This window comes from Heterocephalus glaber, unplaced genomic scaffold (assembly GCF_053883595.1).
Source record: "Heterocephalus glaber isolate CG9 unplaced genomic scaffold, H.glaber_assembly_v1.0 deba00000281, whole genome shotgun sequence".
Lineage (NCBI taxonomy): Eukaryota > Metazoa > Chordata > Mammalia > Rodentia > Bathyergidae > Heterocephalus > Heterocephalus glaber.
In genome coordinates, this window is record NW_028258139.1 from 29,415,800 (window position 1) to 29,441,311 (window position 25,512).

General features: G+C 37.8%; 1 protein-coding gene and 1 long non-coding RNA gene across 3 annotated transcripts in view; both read right to left on the reverse strand.

Annotated features, from left to right (window-relative positions):
* Window positions 1-23,126, reverse strand: part of LOC147830259 (uncharacterized) — a 29,887-nt gene extending 6,761 nt beyond the window's left edge. Inside the window, exon 1 of the long non-coding RNA XR_015440201.1 lies at window positions 1,385-23,126. This is a non-coding gene — a long non-coding RNA (uncharacterized LOC147830259). The remainder of the gene's footprint in view (window positions 1-1,384) is intronic.
* The window catches only part of Nsmce2 (NSE2 SUMO ligase component of SMC5/6 complex), a 251,778-nt gene that overhangs the window by 138,584 nt on the left and 87,682 nt on the right, over window positions 1-25,512 (reverse strand). The gene's annotated exons all lie outside the window — the stretch shown is intronic.

The following is a 25,512-nucleotide window of genomic DNA, read 5'->3' on the forward strand; positions in this document are numbered from 1 at the left end:
TGCTGAGATTACACGCATGAACCACCATGCCCAGCCAGGTTTAATATTTTTAAATATTAAAAATAAAAATTTTAATAAGTCAGGAGTGGTAGTGCACACCTATAATCCCAGCACTCAGGAGGCTGAGGCAGAAGGATTGCCACAAGTTCAAGGCCAGCCTGGGCTACATAGTGAGTTCAAGGCCAGCCTAGATTACAAAGTGAGACCCTGTCTCAAAAACAAAACAAAACAAAAACACACATTTCTGATTTATGATTAAAGTGCAATTTCTACATAAAATGTAACTGTGAGATTTTGAGGTAACTGATTTTAAAAAAGATTATCTAGGGCTGGGGATTTAGCTCAGTGGTTCTGCTGCCTGCCTCGCAAGCGCAAGGACCTGAGTTCGATCCCCAGTGTCAAAAAAAAAAAAAAGATTATCTAACACAGTACATTAGATTACCTCATCTCTATATCTTCATGTGCCATGAGAATTTTTTTAAAACTACACGATGTATTTCTTGCTTATGAAATTGGATAGGGGAAGTCAGGTTTGACCTTTATTGCTTTAAATACCAATTTTTGGGAGGGGAAAAAGAAATCATGAGGGAAACCCAACCAATATTACCAATGGAGTAGAACCAGAAAAAATAAAATACAGGTGGGTATGGTGGCACACACCTGTAATTCCAACACTCCGAAGGCTGAAGCAGGAGGATCACCAAGAGTTCAAGACCAGCCTGGGCTACACAGTGACTTTAAGGCCAGCCTGAACTACTATACATAGCAAGACTCTGTCTCAAAAAAATAAAAAACAAAATAAAATTTAATATTACATGATAAAATATTTCCTAAATGCCTCATTTTGTAGATAAGTAATTTTCATAAAGGTAAAAGAATTTACCTATTGAATATTATAGAGGAATATCTTTGTGTACATAAAGCATTTAGTTTTGAACCATCATATTAGAATTGATTCCCAAAAGTAAATGTGGCTGGAAAATATATTGAAGTGTCTTGGCATAATTCAATTCTGAATGTTTAATATTCAGTGGATTACAATTACTGTTTCTTTTTTTTTCTTTTTTTTGTAGTGTTAGGGATTGAACTCAGGGCCTTTGTAGTGAGATATATCCCTAACCCTTTTTTCTTTTTTATTTTGAGACAGGGTCTTGCTAAATCAGAGAGTTGCCTGGGCTGGGCTTGAACTTGCAATCCTCCTGCCTCAGCCTCCCAGGGTGCAGGACTACAGACAGGTGTGTGCCACTCTGCCTGGCTGATTACAATTAATCTTAAATTATCACTGTATTATAAAAGTTTCAGCTTAACCTTCAAGTATTATTGGTGTACTTTTCTTAACTTCAGTGAGGCTATTTCTAATTCATAACTGGAGCACTTCCCTTACCCCTTCCCTCTGCTCCTCCAGTCCCCAGTCCATGCCATTTCCAAGCTAGTGGCCACGGGAGCAAAAACAAAGAGCAGCTTGCTGCTTCTCAAAGCTTGGTGTTCTGAAAACATAATAGCACACTTATTTTTATAGGTGAGGTCATGGGGAAATTGCTATTTGAGTCACATGAAGTCAGTCAAGATAAGAAAGTTAGTACATTTCAGTCAGCGTGTCTGTGGGATGTCCCACAAGCACAAGTGGAGGACATGGAATACTTTAATGATGTGGTAGAAGGACAACATAATATTCACTCAAATATCAGATTATAAATTGGAAATTTCAATTCTGGGTTCCACTGTACACATCCTCAAAACAAAACAATTAGCACATTTCAAAATTATCATAAAATTTGCCCAAAATTTCTTTTCCTTCCAAATAATCTCACATATGAATTTTCCTAGTCTGTGTTTTCTCAGGTTGAGATTCCTTAAAGGTGTCGCATTACAGATGTGCACTGACACTACCTGAGTGGAGACTCCCCAACACAGCAATGGCCCCATTAAGGCAGAAGATGGCTTGCATTAAGCAAGGAAAGAGAGAAGAAGAATGTTCTACAATAAGGTCAGCAAGTGTGAAGATTTGGAGGTGAAAGGGAACATGGTACTTTCTAGGAATTACAAGTGTCTGGGTCAAAGTGCTGGAGAGGGGAGGAAACTGAAAAGAGAAGCCTAGTCCAGAGGGCCACCAGTGCTCCAGAAGGGCTGAGGGAGCTGCTGAAAGGCCACCACCAGTCTTTCCTAGTCCCGCGCAGATAAGCATGACCAGACCTATACTGTGGAATGATCAGGACTCTGGTAGAAACTGCAGGCCAGGTTTGGGGCAGGGAGCAACCAGGATGCTGAGGGTAAGACTCAACACAGAGCACTAGTAGGAGTGGGAGCAGAAAAGAAGGAAGAAAGGACTGGTAGAGGTTTGTAGGAATGGACTGATGGCACATCTCATTAAATGGCTAAGAAACCTTACCTATCTCTTTGCAGGAGTGACTGTTTGCTTTTGGTAAGTGTAAAATGAAACCACTGTGTTCTGAAGCAGAAGGAAAATAATCTAAATAAGCCACTACATTTTTGTGACTCTGTAATACAATCAAATATCAGAAACATGGTTAAGATGCAGCTTTTACGGGGGTTCAGGGGTAAGGAGGGAATCCATGTTACCATATAAGAGGAAAGATGGAGGTTGTTAAATAAAGACTGGTGGTTGAAGAAAGGAATTAAAAGTTCTGAGTCTAACTTGTCAGTTTGCTACCTTATGCAACTGAAATTAAGTATACTGGCCCCCAGGGGAAGAAGGAAGAACCTTCTATCAGGAAGCACTCAGTGGTCAAACTAGGTGAAGAAGGTTGCCAGAAGTCTGGGAACACCCCAGCCAACTGGCAGCTACCTTCTGTACTCAAAGCACGATTGTTGCCCAGGTCTGCCAAGGTGAGCTTGGTGACAAGCAACACTGGGCCTTGCCCTATCCTTTCATTCCCAAGACTAGGATGTGTCAGAGTATTTCCCGTGGAATATGTGCTTCATTAAAAAAACAAAACTTCCTGAACTAAGATATAATCCACTGTTGTACAAGCATACATTAGGCCCTGACTCCATGCTGGGTGCTCTTCTTGGTACTGGGGATGGAGAAGTTCAGGGCAGACAAATGCCTGTTCCCACTGCACTGACATTCTAACCAAATGCACTTGTACAGTAAAGATAGTGGTGTCACAGAGGAAAGAAAACACATTAATTTATCTGGCCTTGAAAGCTCTATTACTGAAAAAGAGTAACTTCATTACATTTATTCTGGAATACTCTACTTATAACTTTTCAACCACCCTTAGCTCAATCTCTTATTTCTTTACCAGACTTTGCATAGAAATTTCAAGTGACCAGTCTTCTTTTTCTCTCACTCCCAAGATATCAATTACTTATTAGGTTCCTGAACCCCAGCACACTGTTCTGCACATAGCAGGTATCTGTCCGCTGAAAACAATGATGTGTGAGGCTATACATATGAGTGGGAAGAGCTGGGGGTGCGCGAAAGAGAAATCCCTATTCTTTCCACTCAGTTTTGCTCTGAATCTAAATCTGTTCTAAAAAATAAGGTCTCGGGCTGGGGATTTAGCTCAGTGGTTCCAAAGAACTTGAGTTCGATCCCGGTACCAAAAAAACCAAAAAAACAAAAAAGACTTTTGGGTCAGGGATTTAGCTCAGTGGTTCCTCTACCTGCCTCACAAGCACAAGGTCCTGAGTTCCATCCCCGGTACCAAAAAAAAAAGGTCTCTTAATGTTGTTTTAAAGGTGGATGAAGCATGGACTGTGTGTGTCTCAAGGAGGTACGGGCTGATTGTGGAGCTCTTGTGGTTATTTCCTAGCAAGGGCCATGTTTCCATGAAGTCATTTCTGCTGTTCCATATATTAGTCATGCAGAGTCCCTGAGTGTGATGTAACCTGGGAATTAAGACTGACATGAGATAAGAACACTTGAATTAAGTCATCAGGTAACTTTTTCAAAAAGGTAAATAATCAAGCTCAAATAGTAAAGTCAATTTTTCTAGGTAACTGTAACATATATCTATAAAAGAATCCTTGATCTACTAAGGGTCATACAGCACATGGTGTTAGCTGCAGCCCCATTAAGTTTACATATAATGAATATGTTTTCATCAGAGCACTGGGCAGTTCATTTGCGTGAATAGTCCTGAAAAGAACTATTCTTTTTTTTTTTTTTTTTTTTTTTGGCACCAGGGATCAAACTAAGGACCTTGCACTTGTGAGGAAGGCACGGTGCCACTGAGCTAAATCCCCAGCCCAGTACTATTCTTGATAGTCTCTATCTCTTCAATAAGAAAAGGTTGCCAAAACCAATACTGTACTGAAAAATGATTTATCAGCATTTTTGTTCACACCATTGTCAATTACAGAATATTCCTTATATGACAGTCTAGCAATATTTTTATTCTTCATTAAAATCTCTTAACACTTTATCAAAATGACAATCTCTGAGTTTGTTTCTTCGCACTTAATAATTCATGGCAATTTTTTATCCTTATATATTATATATACATAAAAACCATGAAAATAAATTATCTTAAACTAAAAAAGATCAGGTAACTAATAGCTGAGGAGTATATTATAGTGTATTAAAACCTTCCATATGCAGTATCTTATATATTCCTTACACATCTCTATGGACTTGTTATTATTATTATCACTATTATATAATCATACTTTGCAGAACTGTAAAATTTCATTGAGTTAATCAAAAGCAACAAACTTTTTTGGTTGAACCATAATCTGAATTTATATTTCTTATTCAAATTTCAGGATTATGTCCATGGCTTAGACAGTTTCTAGTCTTAATGCTGCTATTAATATATATATATATATATATAAATGATTAAATAGATGAGTGGAAAAGGTTATCCAGAAAAAAGGATTTAATGACTAAGATAAAATTTAACAAATACAAGGCAAGTAATTCTGTATGACAGTACTACAGCACAACAAATATACAAATATAATGATTATTTAAGATATGATGTCTAGGGCCGGGGATTTAGCTCAGTGGTGCCGGCACCTGCCTCGCAGCGCAAGGACCTGAGTTTGATCCCCGGTACAAAAAAAAAAAAAAAAGATATGATGTCTATAAATATACTTTTTTTTTTTTTTAGAATTACAAAGAAATATACTGCCCACTGAAATTCTGTAAAGTGAGTAGTACTAGCTAAGTCCAAAAAAACAGAATGTGGGTTCTTTGAGCAGAGATTTTTCTATTTGGTTTGCTTCTGTAAACCAAGCATAAACTCAATAAATAGTTGCTGAATGAATGAATGTTAAGGATAACATGGAGTACACAAAATCTCAAATATAGAAGAATAAAATGAGTTTATATTCAAACCCAGGGTAACAATTTAATTCGCTGGGTAATTGCTGTTATAAAACTTATATGAGCTTATAAACATACTATACATGGTATGCATGTGAGAATCTTCTCTTTGAGATAATCAGCTGTGAGGGCCGGGGATGTGGCTCAGTGGCACAGTGCCTGCCTGACAAGTGCAAGACCCTGTGTTTGATTCCTGGTACAAAAAAAAAAAGATAACAAGCCGCATGAGTCTTAGAACTGGTCTCAGATTTATATCCTGGTTCAGCAACCCTTAGCAACCTTACCCATTACCTGGGTAACTTTAAAAATGCCTATATAGCTAGGTGTGGTGGTACACATTTGTAATTCTAGCACCTGGGGAGGCTGAGGCAGAAGGATCACTGCAAGTTTGAGGCCAGCTTGTGCCACATAATGAGAGTTCAGGCAAGCCTAAACTGCATAGTGAGACCCTGTCTCAAAAAACAAATCAAAACAAACCAAAACAAACATAAAAGCCTACTGGCCTGCCACACGCCAACTAAATCTGAAGGGACTGAGTGCTGATTTGTTGTTCATAATGTTTGAGGTTGATACCGATGCCAGGTAATGGGTGAGCAACTGAATTGTAGATCAGTGGTTCTCAAACTTTGGCATACAAGAGAATCACCTGGAGGGTTTGTTAAAATTCAGTCCACAGGCTCAAATTCAGTAGGTCTGGGGTGAAATTTGAAAATTCACATTTTTAAAAGGTCTCCAGGAGATGTCAATGCTGCTGACATGGGAACCATCTACTGTGTTTTGAAGTGAAGTACACAATAAATGTAGGAGGTATGTGACTAGAGAAACAATTCCACTTCATGGTTTCCCAGTGTTATCCTCCCACATTGACGGTGAGAGACAGCCACTGGAGACAGCTGTAGAGAGGGTATAGGCTAGACATAGGCCTCCTGAGAAATGTATGCTCAGGCTGAGAAGGACACACAACCCGATATTTGTGGGGAGAAGAAGGGCCTGGTAAGTGTGGCTTCCGGAGGCAGCTGGATCTGAAAGTGCTGTCATTAAGACCAGCAGTCTGCTTGAACCCCCAGCCCACTGCCTATGGCAAGCAGAGACCAGCGGTCTGATTGCTTTTCCCTTCTGCCAAGTGAGCAAGGACAATGCCAAGGCTTGGACAGTTGTCACACTCTGCAGTGTAAGGACAGAGGGGTCGGGGGGGGCACCTCACAAAACCAAAGGCCATAAAGCTAGATGAAGAAAATAGTGACTTGCTGGATTTCAAAACTGCAGATCCTGGAGGGAAAAAAACCCAAACCACTCATTCAAAAAGACAGAGGATTCTTTTCATTCAATTTTTTTCTTCTTTGTCTTTCATTACTTTTGGGGGCTTGGGGATGTTTTGCTTTTGTTTTTGTTTTTTTTTCTGGTTCCAGGGATCGAACATGGGACCTTGAGCTTACAAGGCAGGCACCAGAACCACTGAGCTAAATCCCCAGGCCTTTTTGTTCTTTTTAAATTTTTCTTTTTTCCTTTATTCTGGTTTTTTTCTACAGTCTTTCTTTTCATTTTTGTTTAATACTATTAATTTCCTTTTGCTCTTCAATAGGATCGTCTCACTTTTCTCACCTTATTCTCATATTCCATTGACTCAATGTTCAAATTCTACCTTTTCATTCTCCAGTTCTCTACCTCCTTTATCTTTACTAGCAGAACCATTGCGCTTTAGACATAGTTATATAAGCTCTATAGTTAAGTGAAAGGATAGTTGTTACATTTAGTAGATATTTACTGTATGTCAATATTTGGTTTGTCTTAGTATTTATACTATAATTACATATCTTTTTCCTACAATTAAGGGTAGTATATAACAGATTCTTAGGGTATGTCCATATCCATTTTGTCCAATTATTACTGTTGCTGATTTTATTGTTATTGCCAAGGTGGCATAGTTGATGCTATTAATTGGTTTTCTCTGTATGCCAATATCTGGATTGCCTTTGTTTTTTTTGTTGGTACCGGGGATCAAACTCGGGTCCTTGCGCTTTCAAGGCAGGCGGCAGAACCACTGAGCTAAATCCCTGACCCCAGATTGCCTTTGTTTCATTAACAATACTGTGCCCCATTGCTGGAGAATGAGGTATGTAGTGAAATACACAGTAGCATCCCAAACCAAATAAATGGAGGTAACTGGATCTTGAAGCAAAAGCCACAGCCAGACTGCTAAAGCAGACACCAACTAAAGAGGTCTCCATGCTAGCAAATAAAGTCTTCCACTATAATCAACCCGCAGGCTCCTACATAGAAAACAAACAAACAATAGAAACATGAGAAGACAAGGCAACACAATACCTCCAAAACACAATACCTCCAATTTCCCCAAAGCTGATCCCTGTGGCATGGGGAATGGGGGGCAGCCACGGAGCAAATTATTCAAAAGGATAGCAGAGGAGATTAAAAAACCCAGATCAATAAAGTGCTCAGAGAACTCAAAGAAGATATAACTAAATGATGATAGATTTAATAAAGAAAATGATCTGCAAGTTTACAGCAGACACTAATCAAAAGCTAGCTGAGTTAAACAAAATTATACAAAACATGAACAGCCAGGTTAGCAAAGAATTAGAGTCCATGGTGGAGCCGGGGATGTAGCTCAGTGGCACCGGGGCTGTCCGCCAAGCGCAAGGTCCTGAGTTCAATTCCAAGAAGAAGAAGAAGAAAGAATAAGAAGAAGAAAGAAGAAAGAAGAAAGAAGAAGAATTAGAATCCATGAAAAAGTACCAAACAGAAATTCAGGAGATTAAAATTCTACTGAAAATTTGGACAGTAGAAGCAACCAAAGTGAGGACAGAGTATCAGAACTAGAAGATAGGGCTGCTGCTGGAGACCAATTATTCAGAGATGCCTTAAAAACAGTAAGAGAACATGAAAACTGGATATAACAGGTACTAGTTGATCCAACAAAACTAATCTAAGATTAACTGCAATTAGTAAAAAATCAAAAGACAGTACAAATGGCATAAAAAACCTGTTTGCAGAAAACTTACCAAATGTGGGGAATTTAACATACAGATAAATTAGGCATACAGAACCTCAAATAGCCACACTCAGTAAAGAGCCTTTCCACAACATATCACAGTTAAAATTCCAGAAGTCCAACACAAAAGTAAAATCTTAAAAGCTGTCAGAAAAGAGTAATGAATCATTTATAAAGGTAAACAAATTAGAATTAGAGGAGACTTCTCAACACAAACCTTAAAGGACATAAGAGCTTGGAGTGAAGTGCTTTACTACAACTTCACTGAAACAACTTCCAACTCAGACTGATATATCTTTTGTTTGTTTGTTTTTGTTTTTGCTTTTGGTACTGGGGATCAAACTCAGGACTTTGTGCTTGTGAGGCAGACGGTGGAACCACTGAGCATTAAATCCCTGGCCCTCAAATGTCTTTTGTTTGTTTTCGGGATCTTAATTCGTAAGGATATCCTAGAAAGAGACAATGAAACTAACAATGCCAAAAGGTCTAATAGAACAGATACTGCAGGCAAGGTGAACAATTAAAGTAGAAAGGAAAGAAAGGGAATAATAACAGGAAAACAATTCAATGACAAGAGTAAGTCAGTATCTTTCAGTAGTAACTCTCAATGTGAATAGTTCCAATTCCCCAGCCAAAAGATAGATTGACAAAATGGATCAAGAAACTAAATCCAACAGTTTGATGTACACAAAAAACACATTTAACCCCAAAAGAAATTAATAAACTAAATATCACAGAATGGAAAACAATATGCCATGCAACAGGAAACACAAAACAAGCAGGAAGAGTAATCCTGTTTTCAAACAAAGTGAACTTCAAGCCAAGAAGAGACCAAGGTCACTACACATTGAACAAGCAAACAATTCAACTGGAAGACAGAACAATTATAAACACATATACACCAACTTCCAGCACACCCAACTTCATAAAACAAACACTACTGGACATAAACAATCAGTTAAACATCAACACAATTAGAGCGAGGACTCTCAATACCTCACTGCAACAGACAGATCAACTAGTCAAAAATTCAACAAAGAAATACCAGAATTGAACCAAACATTTGAACAAATGGACTTAATAGGTATCTATAGTGTTTTACCCAACAACAACAGAATACATACTCTCTTCAGCAACACACAGAATTTTCTCCAAATAGGCCACATACTACCTAATAACATATACTTAAATAAATGCAAAAGAGTCAAAATTATATAATGCATATTAGATCACAGAGCAATGAAACTAGAAATCAACAGCAAAAGAAACCACATAAATTATGGAAACAGACAAAAATTCACAGAAAAAATCAAGGATGAAATTAATTCCTAGACTCAAACAATTGCAGTAAAGCATAGCAGAATTATTTGACACAATGAAAGCAGTCTTAAGAAGTATATAGCTGTGAATACCTACACCACAAAAGCAGAGAGTGCTCAAATAAATAACCTCATGATGTACCTCAAGATACTAGAAAAACAATACAAATTCAAAGCTAGTTCAAGGAAAGTTATTATAAAGATCAGGGCAGAAATTAATGAAACTGGAAATAAAAAAATACAAAGGATTAATGAATAGAAGTGCTGATTCTTTGAAAGAATAAACAAAATAGACAAATCCTTAGCTAATTTTACCAACAAAAGAAAGATCAAAATCAATGCAATTAGAAATGAAAAAGGTGAAACCAAAATAGACACTGCCAAAATCCAGAAGATTATTAGCAATGACTCCAAAAATTTGTACTCCAATAAACTGGGAGAATTCAGAAGAAATGGATAGATTCTTAGAAATATATGAATTACCAAAACTCAACAAAGAAGACTTTAAAACTCTAAATAATCCAATACAGGCAATGAAATTGAAGGAATAATAAAAATTGTACCATCTAAGAAAAAGCACAGGTCCTAATGGGTTCACTGCTGAATTCTACAAAAATTTATGGAATAATCTAATGCCAATACCCCTCAAACTCTTTCATGACACGGAAAGGGAAGGAGTACTCCCAAAGTCATTCCTGGAAACCAGCATTACCCTAATTCCAAAACCAGACAAAGATCCAACCAGAAAAGAGTACAGGCCGATCTCTTCAATGAACATTGATGCAAAAAATCCAAAAGAAGACACTGGGAAACAGAATTTAACACATCATCCAAAAGATCATATATCATGACTAAGTAGGTGTTATCCTCGGAATGCAAGGATGGTTCAACATATGCAAATCAACAAATGTAATACATTATAGAAACAGAAGCAAGGAAAAAAAAAACCCCAATCATTTCAATACATACATACACACAAAAAAGCCTCTGACAAAATTCAACATCCATTCAGGATAAAAACCCTGAAGAAAATAAACCCTGAAGGATCTTTTCTCAATCTGAAAAAAGCCACTTATGACAAACCTACTGCCAACATTATAGTAAACGGGGACAAACTAAAAGCTCTCCCTCTAAAATCAGAAACAAAACCAGGATGACCACTATCAGCACTTCTACTCAATAGAAACTTGAAACATTAGCAATCAGGCAAGAGAAAAAAATGATCCCTGGTACCCCCCCCAAAAAAAACAGCCAGAGATTTAGCTCAGTGGCACCACGCTTGCCTTGCAAGTGCAAAGTCCTGAGTTCATAGGAAGAAGTCAAATTACCATTATTTGCAGATGACATGTTCCTCTATACAAACACAAAACATCCACCAAAAGACATCCCACCAGAATCATGCCAATCCTCCCAGAATTATGGTAATAAACAAATTCAGCAATGGAGGTGAAAAAAAAATCAACAAAATTAACAAAATCAATAGTGTTCCTCTTCCGTCAATAATGAATTCACTGAGAAAGAAACTAGGAAAACAGTATCATTCACAACAGCATCAATACAATTTAAATACTTAGGAAGTGAAAGATCTCTACAATGAAAACTACAATACTATGAAAAAGGAGATTGAAGAGGTATCAGAAAATGGAAAGATATCCCCTGTTCCTGGATAGGCAGAAATAGTATTTTCAAAATGGCCATACTTCTAAAAATGATACATAGATTTAATGCAATCCCAATCAAAATACCAATAACATTCCTCACAGAACTAGAAAAGAATTCTAAAATTCATATGGAACCAGAAGAGACCCAGAATAGCAAAAGCAATCCTGGGTAACAAGGTCAAACCAGGAAGCATTACAGTCCCAGGTTTCAAGTAACACTATGGAGCTACAGTGATAAAAACAGCATGATACTGACACAAAAACAGATAAATGGATAATGGAACAGAATAGAAGATGCAGAAACAACCCAGGCATATTCAGCTATCTGATCTTTTTTGGGTTTTTTTGGTACTGGGTATCGAACTCAGGTCCTTGCGCTTGCGCAGCAGGCGGCAAAACCACTGAGCTAAACCCTGGCCCTCAGCTATCTGATCTTTGACAAAGGGGCCAAAAATATACATGGAGGAAAGACGGCTCTTTAATGAATAGTGTTGGTAAAACTGGCTATCCACATGCAGAAAAGTGAACCACTAGACCCATATCATTCACTGTATACTGAAATAAAATAAAAATGAATCAATGACCTAAATGTTAAAAAAGAAACAATCTGCTGGAAGATAAATAGGTAAAACTCTTGATCTAGGCACAGGCAAGGACTTTCTGAACAGAACCCCAGCTGATAAAAAATAACATCAAGAATTAAAAATGGGATATGAAATTAAAAAGCTTCTGCACGGCAAAGGAAACAGTGAAGAGACAACCTAACAATCAGAGAACTAATATCTCGAATATATAGGGAACACAAATAAATTAGACCCTCCCAAAATAAAAACCCAATGAAAACATAGGCAAAGGAAATGAACAGACATTTCTCAGAAGAAAATAAAATATGAAATACATGAAATAAATACATGAAAAAATGTTCAACATCTCTGGCCATTACAGCAATGCAAATTAAAACACCGAGATTCCATCTTACGCCAGAAAGGATGGTTATCATCCAGAAATCAAGTAACAAATGATAGTGAGGCTGAAGGGAAAAAGGAACCCTTCTATACTGTTGGTAAGAACACAAACTAATACAACCACGGAAATCAGTATGGGGACTACTCAGAAAACTAAAACTAGAAATTTCATTTGACTCAGCTATTCCCCCCCTAGTATCTTCTTGAAAGAGTTAAAGGCATCACATTACAGTGATACATGCATGCTCATGTTTATACCAGGACAATTCATAATAGCTAAATCTTGGAAGCAGCTTTTATGTCCATCAACAGATGCATAGATAATGAAAATGTGGTATTTAAACATATTGGAGTACCATCCTACCATAAAGAAAGATAAACTTGAGTCACTTGTTGGCAAATAGATGCGCCTTAAGACCACAGAATCAAGTTAAATAAATCAGACACACAAGCTTAAATGTCATACATTTTCTCTTTTATGAGCAACTCAAAATACAAATAAGGATTAAAATAAGAGACAGATAATAGGAAATAGGGAGATGGTCTTTTGAAAATGGGAAGGAGACTAAGAAATGGAGGGAAGGAGGGGAAAGAGATGAAAAACAAATTGAGATTTTTTTAATGTACTTGTATATTCCCCACAAGGAATGTACTCATTATGTACTGCAAAAAGTGTATTAATATAAAATAAAAATTGAAAAACACCAATGAAAGAAGAGATGAAGGACCATGATAATCACTAATGAAAGGGAAGACAGGCAAGGTTGGTCCCTGAATGAATATATGCCTGAAAAAATCTTCAACTTCTCTGGGCATTAGAGCAATCCAAATCAAATCAACATCCTACTCCAGAAAGAATGGCTATCATCAAGAAATCAAATAACTAATGGTAAGACTGCCAGTAGCTCTTCCTTCTAGTAGCTCTTTCTGAATGAATTTAGAGATTTTGCTTTTCTGATTATAAAATTATACAGACTCACAGAAAGTTAGAAAAGCACAATTACACAATTTTTAAAAATATAAGGTAGAGGTATCTCCATACTGATTTCCACAGTGCTTGCACCAGTGTACACTCCCACCAGCAGTGGAGCAGGGTTCCTCTTTCCCCACAGTCCTGCCAGCATTTGTTATTGGTTGATTTCATGATAGCAGCCATTCTTTCTGGAGTGAAGTGGAATCTCAGCGTTGTTTTCATTTGCATCTCTCGAATGACCAGTGATCTTGAACATTTTTTCATGTATTTATTTGCTATTTCTACTTCTTTGTCTGAGAAACGTCTGTTCATTTCAGATGCTCATTTTTGGATTGGGTCTTTAAATTTGGGAGGTCTGATTTTTTTAAGTTCTTTATAGATTTGAGATAGTAGACCTTTGTCTGAGGAAGAGCAGGTGATTTTTTCCCACATTGTGGGTTGTCTCTTCATACTGCTGGTGGTTTCTCTTGCTGTGCAGAAGCTTTTTAATAAGAAGAGATCCCACTTGTTGATTGTTTGTGCTAGTTCACGGGCAACTGAGGTTTTGTTCATAAAATCTTTTCCTACACCGATGTCTTCAAGAGTTCTACCTAACCTCTGTTCCAACTGGTTCAGCATTTCTATTTTGATATTTAGATCTTTAATCCATTTTGATTTTAGTTTAGTGTATGGCGAGAGATATAGGTCTAGTTTTAATCTTTGGCAAGTTGAAACCCAATTTTTCCAGCACCATTTATTAAAGAGGCTATCTTTCCTCCAGTGAGGGTGTTTGGCTCCTTTATTGAAGATGAGATGGCTGAGTGTGTCTGGCGTGGTTTCTGCATCTTCTAATCTGTTCCACTGGTCCTCAAGTCTGTTTCTTTGCCAGTACCATGCTGTTTTTATCACAGTAGCTTTGTAGTAGAGTTGCAGGTTGGGGATTGTGATACCCCCTGCCATGTCTCTGTTACCTAGAATTGCTTTTGCTATTCTGGGTCTCTTCTTGTTCCAAATGAATTTTTGGATTGTTTTCTCAAGGTCTGTGAAGTACGCTGCTGGGATCTCAACTGGAATTGCGTTGAATCGATACAGCAGTTTTGGAAGTATGGCCATTTTCACTCTATTAGTCCTTCCTACCCAGGAGCAGGGGATGTCTGTCCATTTTCTGATATCATCTTCAATCTCTCTTTTCAGAGTGCTATAGTTTTCAGAGACGAGGTCTTTGATTTCTTTTGTTAGGTTGATTCCTAGGTATTTCAGTTTTTTGGATGCTATTGTGAAAGGAATAATTTGCCCTATTTCTCTCTCAGTCTGTCATTCATGTAGAGGAAAGCTATTGATTTTTGTGTGCTGACCTTGTAACCAGCTACTTGACTGAATTTGGTTATTAAGTCTAGAAGACTTTTGGTGGAGTTCTTGGGGTCTTCTATATAAAGATACCTCAAAGAACTAGGTCTGGAAGTCCCATTTGACCCCACTATTCCACTGCTGGGGATCTTCCCCAAAGAATTAAAAGAATCATACCACAGTGATATATGTGCGCCCATGTTCATAGCAGCACAGTTTGTGATAGCTAAAACTTGAAAACAGCCCAAATGCCCATTAACTGGAGACTGGATAAAGAAAATATGGCTTTTTATAAAATGGAGTACTATTCAGCCATAAAAAATGAGAAATCAGAGACATTTATAGCTAAGTGGATGCACATTGAGGCGATACTCTTAAGTGAAATAAACAGGACACACATGTATAAATACCAAATAGTTTATCTGGTGTGAGAAACTGAAAGTGTAAATAAGGACTAAAATGTGTAATAGGTAATGTGAAATAGGGAGAAAAGGGGCAAAGGGGAATGAAGGGGGAGGGCTAGGGGAAAGGATAGAAGGGAATGGGATTAATATGAGAAAATGGAAAAATGGAAACAAAGTCTTTGTAAATAGGGAGGAATGGAGGAGTTGAAGGGAGGGCTGGGCAAGAGTGAAAAATAAGAATGAAGAGAGATTATGTAAAGGTGCAAATTTCCAATGATGAACGTCATTATATTGTATACCTAAAATGTACCAATGATTAGAATGAATAATCAATAATGCAAAATAGGAAGAAAAGGTCCAAAGGGGTAGGGGTAGTGGGAGGGGCAGGGGAAAGGAAAGAAGGGAAAGGAAAAATGATGAGAAATGGAAAAAATGGAAATAAAGTCTTTGTAAATAGGGAAGGATGGAGGGGGTGAAGGGAGAGCTAGGAATGGGGAAAAAATAAGAACCAAGATGCATCATGTAAAGGTACAAGTTCCCAATGAGAAATGTAACAATGTTGTATGCCTAAAATGTACCAATAAAAGAATTTAAGAAAAAAAAAATAAGATAGAGATAGAATTGGGGGAGAAGCATAATGCTACTACTTAGCAGTTTTTATTTATAAATGTGGAGTTATTTTGTTTTGATTTTGGTTTTCTGAGAGAGAGTATGTAGACCAGGATGGACCTGAACTCATGGTGATCCTCCGCCTTAGCCTCAGGAGATCACAGGACTGTGGCACCATGCCCAGTTTATGAATGTGTTCTGTCTTTTTTTATGAATGTGTTTTTAAAAGTAACTTTTTCTTTTCTTTTTGTTTTTGTATTTGAGTCAAGGTCTTGTTATGCAGTTCAGGCTGGTCTTGAACTTACTATGTAGCTGAGACTGGCCTTGACCTCTCAGCGATCCTCCTTCCTGCCTCAGCCTCACGAGTGCTAGGAGTGCACCACCAAACCCAGCAAAGTATCTTTTTCATATACATTTAGTAATTTGTATATCTTTAATGAAGCATCTATTCAAATTCTTCCTAATTTTAAATTGGAAGGCTTATCTTTCTATTGTTAATTATAATTCTTTATACTGTCTGGATAAACTATATCCTTTAGCAGATAAATGTTTTGTGAATATTTTGTCCCAGCCTGTAGTTTACTTATTCATTTCCTTAATGATTTCTTTGTCTTTTGAAGAGCTGAAAGTTTTAATTTCAATGAAGTCTACTTTACATGATGGCAAATTTAACCTAGCCACAATCATACTAAACATTCAACTTTGTATCCTGTTTTTTATAACTCTTAATAGCAGTGGTACCTTGGTTCACAAACTTAATTCTTTCCATGATTCTGGCTGCAAACTGATTTGGACAAGAACCAAATCAACAGGTTCAATGTTGACCTATGATAGGAAGATAAGAGAGGGAATGTGTGCTAACAACAGACATGTCACCATTTATCGCCACACAGAAGGGACCCTTCAAGATGGGAAGACAGAAATCTGGAGGCAGAAACTGAGTTGCCAGAGGGGACACGGCTCATTCCTTAGTGTCTAAATCGGGTTTTTGTTTTTTTTTTTTTCTGCTCCCAATACCATTTATCTTTGTTGTACCACGTTAACACTTCCAAAATCTCAAAATAAAATTAAAGGTAGCAAGCCATTAGTATTACTATTTTAATGTGCAAAATTATACCACTTAGCTTGATTCAAAATGTTGTTCACCAACAATGCATTTCCTTATCAATGGCTCTGAATTTCCACAGGCATGAGCTAGTGTTTTCAGCTGTACAATTGCTGACATACACATAAAATAATATTCAATTATAGCTGCTTTTCAAAGCCAAGTTATAATTATTAACCTGATAAATTTTATTTGACTCTCAAATATCACAACAGATTAATGATTAAGTCATGTCTACTTGCTCTGTGCAAATATCATAATATACCACACACTAAGCTGCCAAAATTGCATTAAAATCTCTTTGCAAAAAAAACAAACATACACATCTTTTTAAAAAATGAAATACTAGCACTATATAATAACTGCCTGACAACACCATTACATCTAACAATTATAAAACTTAAATCATTCCAACTTTAGGAATTACAATTTGATGAGATAATTATTTTCTGAAGCATAATGTCCATGAGTTCCAGGGCACTTATGATTTGGTCTTCCTGTTCTATATTCTGGCTCCTCTCTGAGCATGGACAGCATCACACTCATAAAATAAGTCACAATGGGAAAAACATTCAGAGTTCACAGTTGTTCAAACTCACTGCTGACTCATTTGTCCCTTGATAACTGAATCTTTCTTTACTAAATTTAATTACAGCCATCTTGGAGGAGAAGAAGGACAAACTACTAAAGAATGTAGGAGAAAAGGAAGCCCAGTGCTATAATACAGTAAAGCAGGTGCCATAAGGGAAGGCTGAGGTCACAATATGGGGCATTTGAAAGGGCCTCCTGAGGTGACACTGATGCAGGGAGCTGATGACAAGTGGGACCCAGCCTGGAATGAGGGTGGGAACCGAACAGAACAGAACTAAACCGCACAGCAGGGAGAAACATCAACTGCCTGGGAGTTCAGTCAAAACTGTTTTCAGTCCAGGAAGAAGTTAGAATTGGGGCCAGTGTGGCAGGAGACCATTCAGGAGGAGAGGAGAGGACGGAGGGACAAGGGCAGAGGCAAAATTTCAGCCTGCAGGCAGCATCACTGACCCCCAGCTGTGTGAAAACAGGAGCCCAACACAGCAGATACAACCACAACCATTTGTTCTCTCACAACTTCTGAGAACTGGGAACACAGGAAGCTCAGCTGGGGTGCGGTCTCAGTGGAGACCCCTCTCTGGCAGGATCTGCTCTCAGGCTCAGTCCCTGGCTTTTTGCCAGGATCGGGAGACACCTGATAGCCTTCTCTCTGCTATGCTCACTCAGCCCTAACAAACAGGAGTCTCTCCTTAGGGAGCCTAGTAATGTCATCAGATGCAAGGGGTCCACCTCCCAGCAGAGAATGAATCAGCAAAGTACACCAAGCACAGGAGTCAAACAGAACCAAACGTATTTATTTGCCACAAGTAAGGAGGCCACCAGGAGTCACTCCCAAGCTGTGACTTCGGAGGCAGGGTAAGCTTCAGCTTGTTGAGGACGGAAAGGCATTACACATGTAGGGGTGGGGAGAGCCCAGCACAGGGAGTCTGACGACACGCTCCTTCACACTCACCATGTGATGGGAACGAGACATCACTCTTCACTGGGTGGAGACTTTGGAATTACAGCTAAATCCTGACTTACAAACATTCAAGTTGCGAACTTTCACAGGTGTAATGTATGAGACTCATTTTGCTGGACATGCACAAATCCAATTTACAAATGTTTCCTGGGAATGGAATTCGTCTGTAAGTTGAGGACTTACTTCGTAATGAAGTAGGGTCACCTCTTGGTCACTGGCACCTGTTCCTTAGGGTTGCCTGTGGAACATTACTTTCAAAAAACAGCTTCAAGATTTGTAACCAAAACAGCTTTACTGGGGTTCAGGGTCTGAGTGGGAGAAAATGCAACCCTTACTTTCCCACACTACTGAACAGGACAGAATACCCACCTCCTGCTTTCTCGGCGTGTTTCCCAGCCAACAAATTCCTCCTGGAACATGTTAGTCCTACTCCTTGATGTCAATGCAACTGCTTATTGCTGAATGGGGATCCCTCTAGAGGAGTAAAAGTCTCCAGCTGCTAGCAAAGAAAGGTTTGTTGATGCTCTGGGAAGCCCCAGTCAGTCTGTATCCTGAGCAACTGCCACTTGGATTTTAATGTGTCTATGACTAACAAGACACGAGCCTGATAAGGATGCACCACCGTCCAATGATCAGCAGTACCAGGAGAGTATAAGAGTCCCATGCGTTACAAAACATATGAACCATGGTAAGACATAAAAGAGCACAAGTGGAGAAGATCAAAACCATATAAGTGAACAGACCAACCAAGAGAGCAGGGCAAAGCTCATCTCAAGTTTTGGAAGAGCAGCTTTAGATCTGAGAGGGGGTCACAGATCCCTTTATGCCATGTCTTCTGGTTAAGCAGCAGGCTTTACCAGGAGCATAGACTCAAGGTGCAACTCCCTGAAGTTTAAAGGACTAATACCAGGTCAGGTTCCACCCATTTAGGGCTTAGTTGATTCCTAGGGCATCATGCTTTTTCAGTTTTTAAGTATACCCATTTCCCTGGCTCATCTGGGTGTAATTTAATCTCAGTTGGATAGGGAAGTATATACTTACCATAACTAGTTAAAGCTTGAACTACCTGGCTCCAGCTGGTAATATGGAAAAATGCCTGTTCAGTCTCAGGGGTAGGTTGAGCCCTAATACTGCCCTTTCTGCAAACTGGCATCCATACAGCATCTTGATTCATTTTGTTTCCTTTGGGTTGGGGGGGTGCTAGGGATTGAACCCAGGGCCTTGTGTCACTAAGCTATATTCCCAGCCACTCACATAACATCTTAAATGTGCTGAGTTTTAATTTGCCTGCTGGGGCTGCCTTGACTCATATTAGGGCCAACACAGCACCTTGACCCAACCTTCTGCAGCTAGCTCCTGCCCCATACCTCCCCTTCCTGACCCTTGCTGTTGCACTTTTTAAAAATTTCTACCTTTATTTCCCCATTTTATGTAAATATATAATTATATTACATTTAAATTTTTAAAATCACAACCACTTCTCATTCTAAAACGTCACCTTTCCTTAGGAACATATTTGCTATTCTTGTGGCCTCTTGAATGTGAGCCACTGGTGCACTATGTCACTTTCATGATCCGTATTATATGTGTTTGGTCTGCAAAAACAGAACTTGAATTTTTTATGCATTCTTTTACCACATATGGATGTTGTAAAGATTAAGTAAAATGATATATGTGCAAGAGAGTACTGCTGTTAAACTTGAGGAAAATTTCATGGGACTTGTTCTAAATTGTGAGGCAATAAATATCCTATTCTTCTCAGCTATAACATAGCAACTACTGACATTAGAAACATCACTCTTAGGCACTATCTACTGGCTGGATTGCCACGACTATGGGATTTGGAAAAGGACTGCTATGGAATGATATCATCCTGACTCCCTGATCTCTAAATGTAACTGTCCAAGAAAAGATTCTCTCTCACAGCTAGACAAAGTCGATTCCCCTCAGTGTCATCAGAGTACATCAATGCATCTTATGATCTGGGGGATCCAAATGGATGATTTACTACTCAAGAGTTTGATGACAAGTCAATATTTTAAAAAATGAATGAAATGGCTGAATTGACAAACAGAAAACATAGGGAAACATTTTCAAGAGTTGGTGTGGTAAGGGGAAAAAAACCATGGCTTTGGTATTGTCCAAAACTGGGTTTGAATTTCAGCACTTAGGAGCTTATGCAAATTTTAGTACCTCTTAGTCTGTTTCCTTCCTCCCTCCCTTTCTTTTTGCAGTACCAGGGATTGAGTCCAGGGCCTCAGCGCATGCCAAACATGTCAATCAAGAGCTCCACCACTGACCCATATATTGGGGCAGCTCTCTGTTTGTTTTCTAACCTACAAAATACTTACATCTATCTAGTAGAGTTGTGACAAATAAATAATATACATAAAGCATGCAAGTGGCATACTCCATGCATAGATGGGCATTTAAACAATGCCTGCTGCTATTCATTAATTCAACAAGCACTCATTAAATATCTTATATACTAGGCACTATACCAAAGCCTGGGTAGGACTTGTAATAGCCAATAGGAATAGGGCAAATCTCAGATCAACAAATAGTAGCTGACTGTCATTATTGCTCAACATCAAAACCTATGGAAAGGTTAATTTGTTATGGTAAAATAACTCGCTGATAACTTAATAATCAGATTAAAGCCCCACCACTACAGAATAACTCTTTAATTTCTTTTTCTTCACAATTTATTTGGTTACCCAAATCTACTTGAAAATGTAAACATTCCTGGGAAGACACAACTTTATGAAACAGACAGAAGATACCTACGCCTAGCTCCAGTGTTGCCTGTCATCTCTAGCATCTCCGATCTTTCTGGTTCCACTACTTACAGCTTTGTAATCTTAGGTGTATCACTTTAGCTCTCAGAGGACAAAGGCTCTCAAACATGTGACAGTTCCCGGGGGATCATCAAAGAGCTATGGGACAATAATTCTATGTGCCTAAATCTCATGCTAGAGTTCAAGGAATACCACGCTGAACAGAACATCAAAGTTCATGCCATCTACTGCAGTTCTAAAGGAAAAGGACAGCCACCAAGGAGGAACAGTATATGTGTAATCATTACATTACAGTGTAAATTCCTATGTCTTTATATACACCTGCTACAAATAATATCACTATCACTCAAAACGATTTCTAAGTTTCACTCACAGATTTAACAATTTCCTATTTTATAACTGGCATATAAAATGATGTAATATACTGTCTAAATTAGTAATAAACACCTTCACATTAGAAAAATTTCATTATTAAAAAAGGCATGTTTTCCTTTAACTCAACATTTAAATATACCAACAAAATTACACTTCATATCATTTTAATACTAGAGTCTCAGATTCATAGTCAAGTCTAGTTTTGACTAAAGAGCAAAACTCTTATATTTTGAGTTTCTAAGTATCAATTATTACCAACTGCCTTCAATTTCTGTCTTTCATGGTCTACACCAAAACCATGACTGCTAATCATATAATAGGTAAACACATGAATAGAGAATGCCAGAAATATTGTTTGGTGACTTGAAAAAGTGTCCACACAGAGTTGTTCACACATTCTAATTAAGTTCTCCTGAAGTTAAGATGGCAAGAATGTGATCTGCAGTAGTGGAGGCAGTTTAAGACAAGGAGAAAAAACTGCCTTGAGATTTAAATAAATTAAAATTACTTTGCCCAAGAAAGTCTGAATATACCTGCCTTAAACAAAAGCCTATTGTTTGTTTCACATCTTGTAAGAATGCAATTACTGTTTAGAGAAGTAATTCTTTTCTGTGAAATCATTGCCTATTGCAGTTATCATCACAATCACCACCCTAGTCCTCTTGTCGAAAGTATAAGTTATCTTCAATCAATCTTGATTTTCTACTACTCTAAGAATTAGGAGAAAAATGGATGGCATCAGCAGGGAGACCAGGCTACATACTGGGTGACTCAAACTGATGTCTTCTAGTGGCCAAGCTCATGTTCTTTCCACCAAGCTGTACCAGCATTCCCAATAATAACAAATCAAAGGTAGGCTTTTGGGATTTGCAAACAGCCAGCATCTCCTTCAAGCTGAGTAAAAATCCTGAGAAACAAATGGAGGCTGACATAATTTTCTCTAATATGTGGACCACTGGGCATTGAATGGATACAATGATTTGTTCCGAGAAGTTGATCTAACGTGTGGTAATATCTCTAAGATATAACCACTAAAAACTACTAGGAACAACTGATGTATGTTACATTTACAGAAATAATAGCTTTAAACAAGTGCATTGTATGTGTCAGGTTTGTATTCTAGGGACATTAACTGCTAGGTATCTGAACTGTTCCACTGTAGTTCCTTCTTGTTGGGCCTGAGCCACCTCAGAATTTTTCTGTGAACACACTGTTCCAGAGAGTCCCTGTCAGTGACTGGCAAAATGAGTGTGACAGATAAAACCTGAGTTGATTATTTGTTATTAACAGTTCTCACATTATTTCATGTTTGTATGCACTGTCTTCTCCAAGTATAGGGTTCCTGCAGTTTAATCATCTCAGAGCATCAACTGCAGTAATACCCAGAATAGAAGCTCGAAGTATTCTGAACATATTTGAGACAAATGGATGGCATTTAGGGGCAAAAAATCTAAAATTAAAAGAAATCCAAGAAACTATTCTTGTTTCTGAATATGATTTAGATCAGGGATCAGTAAAGTTTTTCTCTAAAGAGTTGGACAGTACATATTATAAGCTCTGTGGGCCAATGGTCTATGACCCAACTACTCAACTATGCCATTGACTGAGGTAGGGCAGAAGAAATAAAGATAGGTAAGGAGACAAGGAAAATCAAAACTAAAAAACTGTACTTTTAAGAAGACTGCAACTTCAGGACACAGTCAAAGCCACCCAAGGTTATCCATATCACATTCTCTAAGTTTGTTTTGCTTCTTTTCTTCTAGGCCCTTAAAGATATTTAAAGTCCACAAGTTAGCTTAGTTGATAAAAGGCAGGAACCCAGTCATTTTTTGTTTTTGAGACTTGGTCTCACTATGTAGCCCAGCCTGGCCTTGAACTCCTTGCAGTCCTCTTGCCTCAGCCTCTGGAGTGCTGGGATTACTGAAATCAGATTTTCATATAATTTTTCCATTACAAAATATAATCCATTTTTTTTCCGCCAATGATTTAAAAATACAAAAACTATTCTCAGCCATACATGGTGGCTGGTATAGCCTGTAATCCCAGCACTTTGAGAGGCTGAGGCAGAAAGATAATAAATTTGAACCCAGCTTGGGTAACTTAGCAAGATTCTGTCTCAAAATGAAAAATAAACAAAAGGCTGGGGATAGAGCTCAGTGCAAAGGCTCATTTCTACTGCTGTGCAAATTCTCCAACAACCAACGTGTAAGATGACATTTTTTTCACCTATTTTAGCCAAAATAATATACTACAACAGGTCAAATGCAGAAGAAAATATGAGGATCTGTCTTCTAAGCCAGAAATTGAAGAAAAAGGGTGGGGATACAGCTCAGTGGTTCAATCTCCAGTACTACCGAAAATGAAAAAAGAAAAAATGAGTGTAAGGGAGTATGGGATCAAAAAGTCAGAAAAAGCGGCTGAGCCAGCAGGCAAGCTCACAACTGAGTGCTGGAGGCAGCCGCCTCACCTTGACTTCTCCCACCAGACAGCTTCCTGCCATTTCTTCCATCACATCCTGACTTGATACAATTTAATCCATTGCACTTATGTTTTTCCACAATAAGGTTGGTGAGAATGTCATGGTATTTTCATGAAGGAACTGTTAGTGATACTTCAGCCTTTACTTTGCCAATATAGGCAACTGGAAGCAAGTATCTCCCCTGGGCTTGCATTTTCCAATCTTTAAAAACAAAAAAATTATTATTGTAACTCTTGTCTCAAAACAGATTCATTAGCTTCCTCACTGGCTCATCCCAGTGTACCCAATGACCTGGATCCACAAACACTGTGGGAGCCCAAACTTAACTGGGACCCTTGCAACAGAATTAAGTCTAAGAAATCAACTCCACTGGACATGGAGTAAGTTAACTGATAGCACTCGTAATACTGCATAGAGAATTGCATTTTGCATGCAAGGTATATATATATATCTTACAAGAACATTTTATAAGAGTTTTAATATTTTACATGTTCTGTCATTTAAAATTTAAGAATTTTTCTTTTCCTTTTTTTTTTGTACTGGGGATCAAACTCGGGACCTTTCTCTTGAGAGGCAGGCAGGAGAACCACTGAGCTAAATCCCCAGCTCTTTTCCTTTTTTTAATTTAAGAATTTTAAAAAGAATATTTTAGGGGAAATTAAAGGGAAAGTTCTTTTAATTCCAGTGTTAAAAATATGTGGGGAAACCTTACATAAGGAAGCATTTGTTTTGATATAAATTCACTTTTGTCATTAGATTTAACTATTCAAGTGATGTGAGAAATATTTGTCTCTCTTTCCTTTATATTGTCTCTCTCTCTCACCCTCACCCCCTCCCTTTCTCATTTTAGAGAAAATTAAAGAAACAATAACCATGATTCCAACATGTACTATTTTGTTGAATTGTATGTTTTTAATTATAAAATATTTTCTCAAGAAAATGTTTCCTAAAAGTCTTTATAATTTCTCTTAAGGAACAAAAGCTATGAACAATAATGAAGAAGAAATTTATATTGTTATATTGCTGGACTTCTTCAATCTGTATTAAAACTTTTTTTCCGGAACCTGGGATCGAACTCGGGACCTTGCACTTGCGAGGCAGGCACGGTGCCACTGCACTAAATCCTCGGCCCAATCTGTATTAAAACTACTTTAAAAAACAAGAATTATGACTGGATGCTAAGTCTGTCACAATGTAAATACTGGCTCCAAGTAATTAAATAAAATATACTGGGCTATTTTGACCAATATCAAAACTAAAATTAACTAACATCTTAAGATCAGAAAGCCATTAGCAAATTATTATTTGTTCTGGGGATTATTAGCCATTTGGGGGAATGATGCTGATTACATTAGAAAGATTTTGGTAGCCATGATAGTCAATGAAGAACAAAAATAGAACTTAAACACAAGCAAAATGCTTACTCTCGAAATCTACAGTAAAAACAAAAGTCTCATAATGATTGCAAAACACTGCAAACTGTGAAATAAGTTATTTGCAAAACAGACAAAAAAGTAAAGCAGCTTCCTCAGTCATTTTTTGAGATCTCAGCATCAATTTAAAGAAAATGCTTATATTTAAAAGAAAGCCTATTTCAAAATATGAATCTCTACTCTAAGTACATAGTAAGGGCATGAAATGAA